Raw genomic sequence first — 9,208 nt, forward strand, 5'->3', positions numbered from 1 at the left:
TGTGTGTGTGTGTGTGCGCGCAACGGAGTAATAAATACGTTGATAGTAAAATACGCGTAAATTGCCTGGAAGAACTGTCTTTTTAATTATATAGGGCGTTTAATTACGTTTGAAATAACAGGAGTTTAATTACATTTATCATTTAGAGACAATGGAACGTTGTATCTCAGTTGCAAATTGCAGTAATTGCATGTCTCGTTTGTAATTATAACATTCGCGACTAAAACGATATGTTAATGTGATTAAATAAAATGTGTATAATAAATAAAAATAATTACGAATTTTAATTTACTTGTATCACATATTTATTGCAAGATGTGATATATACAACATTTATCCATGTTCAGAAAATTATTGTTAACACGCATAAGCTCTTTAAAGCGACAAACAACGCGATATCTTTATAAGTATGACAATTAGTCATATTTGTGTAATTGTATTTNGACTATTATAATAGTTTTAATCCCTTTTGACACAAAACTCCAATATATCAGCCAGTTTACACATGAAAATGAGATAATACTTCCACGTATTGCAAATGTTAATATTATTCTTGTCAGTGTGAGTGTGCGGTTGTATATTACTTGTATAAATATTTTATTTACGGATAAAATCCATGTTACGTAATAAATGAAATAACATTGTTCGTTTCAAATAGAAAGACTTGATAAAATTATTATCTCGCACGCGACGACCGCGCGCGAATAACGAAGAGTGAATTGTTGTGACTTGTTTATTTTAAGAAGTTTTGACACAATCGGCATTCTCAAGATTCTCGCATTTTGCGAAAAGTATATATATATATGATGTTCTCGAGAAATTGAAATATATAATATTATTTTTAGAGACAAAAAAAAATAAACGATAATTAAAAATTTCGCTTCAATTTCTATAATATAAACAGTTTCTTTTTTGTACTCAATTTTTCAAGTGCGAGAACGTGAATCTTTAAACGTCAAAAATTTCTCAACAGATGGAAGTCGCGATGGTTGCGGCGCTCTGGAATTAAGTCTGTCGCGGCGCTCCCGTCGACGTTATGAATAGCTCGCGGATGCGATACAGCGCATATACACAGGTACCACACGGCACACATCAACAAACGCAAAACCGTAATATTTCCTAGTCTCATATCATCCGCAGTGATACCGCATGGCAATAAACAATATGATAAGTGAGAACATCTTTATTCTGATGTGGCATTCGACCTGTGAATTAAATCGAGATATATTTGCCATTAGGTAGAAGTCGCGCCAGTAGCGAAACGTGTCTGTCGTACATTCGTTACAGTTATAAATAACTCGTGGGCGATAGTGAAAATAGCAACCAGGAACGTAACACACGGATCCCAAACAAGAGCGTGAAATATATATTTGTGCAAATTTTAGTCAAACTATCTCTCACTCTTCGCGGAAAAGAAACTTTATCGCGCGCTATGAATGTTTTTTTTTTTTTGCACATATAATAATGTAATAAAATTAATATTTCAAGCGATATATGTACACAGTGTGTACAGTAATAAAGAAAAACTATATAATTTTATGTTTATGAANATTGATTCAAGTTTAAATGATTAATGTTGATGTAAAGTAAAGAGAGTTGTAATATGCACTGTATATATAAAACTCTCTAGCCATATAATAGTTATACAGTTTCGATCGATGTTAATTACCGTGCGCTATAAGTCATCCAGATAATATGACGTAATACGAAGGCTTGCAGCAGGAAACACCTGTTTGGCCAACCAGAGGCGTATTGTTAGTTCGACGAGCNCTTTGTCTTGGTTCATGTAGGCATTTACGGTTTAAACGGCTGGCAGCGATATACAGCGAATACAATGTCCATTGTGCGGTGTGTGACCGACGGTGGACTTAAAATTTGTTCATAAGATTTATCCGCCTTATCAAGTGATGTGACTTAAATAACGTATTACAATTTTCTGGCAAAAGAAATAACAAACGCAATCNAACGATTGTTTTTATTATATGCGACAGAACGTAAATTTGGAAAAAGAAAACNAGAGCGCGTTATATATGAAAAGAAAATCTTTGTTCGGTAATGCGAGAAGCGATTGATAAATATCCGAAACAAGAAGGCAAACAACAATTTATCTGGTTAAGATGTATTTATTTTTCAATGTAGCCGATTTTTCGATACACTTCGATACAATTTTTGATCGGCGTTTCTCGAGAGCGCTTTAACAGAACGAGTTCTCGAGATCTTTAGAAAATAGAGCCATTTACGAGGCATCGATGACTTGATTGTAATTAAAACTTTTTTTCGATCGAGCTAATTTTTCAAGAATAAATGGAAATTGCACGGGGCGTTATCTGGCGAACAAGGCGGATGAGATGAGACAGCAATTCNAAGTTTAACTTTTGGCTATTGCAACAAAGTTGAAGTGTAAAGCTGGTTCATTGTCAAAAATCACCGAGATCTACTGAGTCTACTTTGGCGAGCTGTCACACAAACACTACGTGTGATAATGCGGCGTTTGACATTAGCTCTTTTGAAGAACGAAATTTGTCAACGACAATAGTGATATTATCACAACGTGATGTTACTATACCGTCGTTTCTTATCAGTCTCTACATACAAAATAACAAATTTGAAGAGCTGTAATAAAATTCTAATAATTGATTTTTTAATTCTTACTTGTAGATATTTTTAAAATACATAGAAATTTTTTACAAGAGAAAGACACGGTAAAACTATCTATTTTAAGAATATAAGTATCATTAGAAAAAATATACATATTTCAAAATCGGTACGACGATTTTATATTCCGCAAGAAAGTTTCGTCGCGACCTCGACGTATTTTTCATCATCACGATCGATGGTTCGGTCGACGGAATTTCATTAAGATTGATGTTGAATACTGTATAAATTTCACTTGCAAAATACCGCGAAATTGTCTCGCAGATATTTTCCCAAGGTCCATCGAGCAGAAATTAAATGATCACGTGTGTGTGTGTGTGTGTGGAGATATTAATATCGTCAGTAAATAGTAACTTGCCAAAATCTTCCAAAATTTATTTCTGACGACGACGTTATAAAGTAAAACAATTAAAATATTGATTTTATACGTAAAATTTTAAAATGATATTCATTTACAAAAGTCGTTAAGATTTACAAGGTGTCTAAGTGAAGAAAAAAATGTCAGATGTCGCGCCTGACATCAATTAAATCAACTTACAAATGTGCGCGCGCGTAAGGAGAATATTCGCGTCAAATTATTTCGTTGTTCGAATAACTTTGTCAACAGCATATTGCCCTTGTATGTTTCTCATTGTATTTGAATGTACATATATACAGGCGCGAAGACGCGTCAAGATTTCCTGCATACGAAGTAGCGATAACAACTTGAGACATCTAGTTGAATCATATCAAGCAGCAGTCGCGGAGGGGAATACATTTTAGAAACGAAACAAACATTTGACTGACTTCGCCGACTGACGACGCTGCGGGGTTTCGCTTGCGCAACAACGCGCAACAACATTCTGTTCAATGCAGAGATCGAAAGCAGACGAGGGAGTCTGCAATGTTGTCANTATCCTGGAGGCTTTTGCAGCCGCGAGGATAAAAAGGAAAATCCTCGAATGTAGTTTTACTCTCGTGAGTGCATACGCCACGCACACAAATTCATCACGAAATAGATACTTCCTGATGAACAATCTGGATCCTTTCGGCAAACAGATAAATCGCTATTGCGCTCTCGCGATACAACTCCGTATCGCAAGCAGTGTGTTTTGCCGCGTGCGTTGCGGTGAATTCTCCTCCTACTTCCGTTTTCATGCTCTCCGCTTTCATTTTTTTTTTTTTTTTTCATCTTCGAGTTTTTGATTATTTTCTCTTGTTGATGAAAATACAAAAATATCATGTGATTTGACAACAGGAGAAGAAGATTTGCACGAGAAATTCCGAAACGTTTACTTGTAATTGCATCTCTATGAATGAAAACAATTTTACNTNTAAAGATATTGTACAGCTGTATGACGTGAAATTACACTTCCAACTCGGAAAATTGTCAATTTTACATGCACTCAAATTGCAACGTAATTTTTATTTTACACAAAACTGGATGGATAAAACGGCTCTTGGGACAACAAATAAAAACCGATATGTTTTTTTCTTGTAAAAAACTTTTTAATTTGTCGAAAAAGTACTAAAAAATCAAGCTGTTAGAAGTATCAATATAAAGCTGTTAAATATATATCCAGTACCATAAATAATTATTGTTGAACTTTATTAATTTGCATTTTCCGGCTAGTAAAACATGAAAATAATCTCTAATAGTTCCCGAATAGTCCATGTTCTATTTGACAAAAACGTTATCAAACATCGATTACCGATTGTAAAATATTGGATAAAAAAACAAGTCTCTTGTTCAAAGCACGGATACTCTACATTTAAAATCTATAAAAATACGTTTGCGATCTTANTGCAAACTAATAAGCGCGTGAGAAGCTATAGTCCGGACTCTGTAGGCGTGTATAATTTTCAATTGTACCGTCGTGAAAATCAGTTGTTCGCAAAAAAATTGTATCACTTGTCGCTGGTTTGTTTGCTCCGTCTTTTGTTGCTAAGAAATTGTACGAGGTAAGCTATTTTTTTTAATTAAAATTACGTCTTGCAGAATGTCTTTTCACGTACTCATTGATGCACATTAATTAATTATAAACATTCATAATTTAATTAATATTGTGTTCAAATTCTGCAGACATTTTCTGCATATATGAGAAAGAAAGGGAGAAAGGAGAAAGAGAGAGAAAGAGAGAGAGAGAGAGAGAGAGAGAAATATTTTGCCTCAGGTTTTTCTAAAGAATTTGTCATTAATGAGTAATCCGAATCGATTTGAATGAACGCGTCAAGTTCCGGAATCCAATTAAACGAGTCGAGATCTTCACGATTTCAAGTTTCAGCTGTCATCTTTGACTTTTTTTTTTTTTTTCAAGAGATATTTATGTTACCGCCGTTATTTATGTTACCTCNTTTTCTGTCCAAGTTTGGAATTCACTTGAGACGGAAGCGTGTGCTTCCGCGTTATCTACCCTTATTGGGCTAAAACGCAAGAGCAAAATATTTTTCGCACACGTGCAAAATNAAAATGTGAGAGCGGATTTTTTACGATGCAATGTCAGGAACGTAACTTTTTACACACAAAGCCGACCTCTATCGCACTTCGTGTAAATTTTCAAGCACACGCTCTTTTCCCCTTTATTGCAACCGCAATATAATATTTCCTTTAATCTTCCAGATCCCTCGACGCAATATGTCGAGAACGAAGGAGCGAAGTTATAAAGAAGCGCCAAAGCCACCGAGTGTCAGTGACAATAGAAGAGAAGTTGCCGTATCGCGTGGCAGTTTGGCGAACCATCGAGCCCGCCAGACTCGGTTATTACTACTTACGATAGAGTGGATCATCGGTATCGTTTACTTAGAGGACTTATTGTCTGAGTAGAAGATTTATCGTTATGTCACCGCGTTACTTGTTGGCTAAGTAGAAGATTTCTAGATATTTGTTTGCGCGATTGCCAGACCAGACAGAAGCATTCACGTAATGAATAAATTAAAGAAAAAGAGCGAGAAAACGCAAAAGAAAGAAATAATTAAAACAAATACGAGAAGCATATTCAATACACTATTTAAAAAAAACACACAAAATATATATAATTTGACTTTGAAGTTTTTCTAGTAAATTATTTTGCGGAAAAGCATCTTGATTCTCTTAAACAGTTCTATTAGACAATTAAATCTTGCTTTACTCTTTTGTCACGAAACTGTCAAATTATTGTATGTTTTCAGCTTGTTGAATATTTAAATAAAAAGAAATAAGGAAATGGCGATAACAAGTTAACATCAGATGTTCGGGTACAATTTTTTTATAATACAAAGATTTTTTTATAATACGAACATTTTACAAATGTTAAAAAATTTTTTAAAAATCTTTGTATTATAAAAAAATTGTACGCGAACATCTGGTGTTAGCTTGTTATCGCCATTTCCTTATTTTTTTTTATTTTGTCAAATTATTTTACGTCAAAACAAATAATATTGCATCGCTCGATATTGAAAACTTCAAATTGCGCGGACGCCAGACACGATGTAATTTTTCTTAATATTCTCCGTACATTCATCCGTTATCATATTGTTCGCAGTTACACGCGCACACATACGTTTATTATCTAAAATTTGAGTTACATCGTAACGTTGAGTGATGTCTGATCTTCTGGGCGCGCGCGAGCAATATTCACTCATACTCTCTCATTTCGTTCCTTCTCCCTTGACACGGGATCTTGCCTGCAACACATTACATGCATCTCATCTCTCTTTTTGCGCTCGCTCACTTTTATTACTCTTTTCCGACTTATTGTGTACGTGAGAATGTTTCATCTCTTACGAGACATTCCGGCGAAATGTTCTCGGAAAGTTACGCGTGGTAAACGCGTTATCAACGCGTTTACGCATCGAGAGATGAGAAGCACACAAATTGACACAACTGCGTATGCATAACGTAAGACCACACTTGGACCAATGAGCATTTGGCATAAAGTTGCCACGTTGATTTGCAAAGCGTAATATAAAACTATGTTGAATGCTCATTGGTCGACACGGTCTTTATGTTACGCGTATGCAAGCTATGCCAATTTTATGTGCGACGGATCTTGTAGATAAATTTTGTGTGAAAGGAAGAAGAAAATCGTCCTGGTAAAGATAATCCGTGGAACGATAATCTCGCGTAATTTATAGTACGCGAAAGTTTCAGCGATTCTCTCTCTCTGTCTCTTGTCAGATTTCTAATCAAACTTCTTTCACAAATAGGACACGCCGTTATTGGCTACAACGATCCGCGAGCTAATTCTCCGCGCGTAATTAGCCGTTGGGGCAAAAACTACACAGAAAAAGTCGCTTTTCTTTTATTTCCCTCTCTCCCCCCCTCCTCTCTCTCTCTCTCTCTCTCTCTCTCTCTGTTCTTTCAAGGAACTCTACATTTTACTTCCTCGCTATCATTTACCGCCGGGCTTTTTAAAGGATAAGAAGCCATAAATGGAAATGCAAGGGTCGTTACGTCAAGCAATCTGCAGCCGTACGTAGCGCACCGGCATCCACTTTGTCATCTTTTAAACTCCTTTTGGTTCTCTCTCTTTCTCTCTTTCTCTTTCTCTCTCAGTAAAAGATCACTTTAACGAGACCTTCTTTAACACATCATCCGTATTTGGAAGAGGAAGCACCATCGATGCGGAGCGCAAGCACAGAAAGAAGCCTTTCCTCCGGTCTCTCTTTCTCTTTCTCTATTTTCTTCTTTTATTCTGCTCGAACGTGACTTCATACGAACAAGGTAACAGATACAATTTAAAGTTTCCGTTCATTTTCAACTTGCAGGTGCGATATCTATTCGGCGCGTTAAAGCGATACCAAGCAAGAAAATATCTCAGTTGTATTTTTTACAAATTTAATTTAACACATTTACACACAAAAGATACGGAAACAAAATACTATGTTTTTTTTCAAAATATTTTGCGCTATCGATATCGATGAAAATTGTTTTGTATAAATTTAGTTTCGGCAAAATATCACGTATATATTACTCAATAATTAATTTTCCATGTTTCTTTAAAAATCAGATTTAAATGAAAACCGAGAGAGACACACGTGCGCAAATATTACACGTGCATAAATAACTATACGCCAATGTGTTATGTTACAGTTTATCACGAACTAAACATTTTACATTTATATTATATCTGTGCGTTCCTATATTTACACTGTTAAATAATATTGTTGTTTACGCGCACTTTGTTCGCTTTCTGTTATTATCCTTCCGCTGCATTATATATTGCGCATTAAACGCGCGCGGAAAACATACTCGGAGCACAAGAAATGTTTAGAAAAGTAGTTTTTATCTCGATTGTTTTTACACATGTTCTATTAAGTTTACTTCTCTCCGCGACGAGAACTGTAATAAGAAATCTTTTTTATTCTCATAAAAAACAAGTGGCCTTATAGTGCGATAAAATTTAACGTTACGAGTCCCGGATCGGTTTCCCTTTTCAAGCGAAATTCCCCCGTGCTCCGAGCACGGTGTGCTATCTTAACCAATGTATTTGCCCCTCCGCTCTTATAACTTCTGCAATAAAATACCAGGTGAGGCGAGTGTACATATACGCACGTATTATTCGACCGTGAGAAGAAAATGCGGTGTTAGGTAAGAACAACAATTGGGAACAACAGGCGGACAAGAGGAAAAGCGCTGCACGCAGTCGTAAACTTGGTCCTTCTCCACTTGGCGGAGGTTAAAGGGGAGCTTCGCACTGGATATATTCAACACTCGCGAGGACAAGCTCTCGCGGGACCAGAGAATTCATCGGAACACCTCGTCCGGTCGTTTAGAAAACGGCGAGAACATTTACGCGGTAACTCGGATGGTCGCGAGAAATTTTCAACGATGTTCCTGACTTGTGCAATTTAAAAAAAAAACAACGGGAAAGCAAAACAATTATCTGTAATGTTGCAAGTTTTACTTTTGTATAAATAAACAACAAAATACGGTCATGTGTCGGATCAATAATAAAATACAAAAATATCTCAAACTTTCGCAAAAATCTGATGAGAAAGAGAGAGAGAAAAGAAAGCGAGATAGATTTTATATTAAGATTATGTTTCAAAATTTATCTCAACAATGTTGAAAATCTACACACATTACACGTGACGTGAATTAGAGATTTTTTAGCGCAGACGATGAATTTTGAGTTTGAGAAAATTCTTATTGAAGAATTTTTGTCTTAAGAATCAAAAAGGAGTTTATTTATCTCATGACTGATCCTCAAAAGATTTGAAAAACGTTTATAAATTCGACGATTGACGAAAACACACGTATACGATAAGTCGCTTAATCTACAGGAATTCCAGTTGAGTTGCAACGGATCTTGTCCGATCGTGATATAGCGAGCGATTTCGATCTCGCTGAGCACACACGCGGGAAATCGCCGCAAGCAGCACAGAGAGATAGAAAGAGAGAGAGGGAGAGAGNGAGAGAGAGAGAGAGGAAAAGCCGGCCGGAACCGGCGCGAAGCTTTCGAGCTTGCACGGTCGATGGCGCGATGCAGATCGAGTTCGACGTTGGGAGAACGAAAACGCGAATAACGTGGTGCGAGACGAGGAAGAGACAGAGAAAGAGAGAGAGAGAGAGAGAGAGAGAGAGAGAGAGAGA

The sequence above is a fragment of the Pseudomyrmex gracilis genome, unplaced genomic scaffold (genome assembly GCF_002006095.1).
Source record: "Pseudomyrmex gracilis isolate BER0280 unplaced genomic scaffold, ASM200609v1 scaffold_17, whole genome shotgun sequence".
NCBI lineage: Eukaryota > Metazoa > Arthropoda > Insecta > Hymenoptera > Formicidae > Pseudomyrmex > Pseudomyrmex gracilis.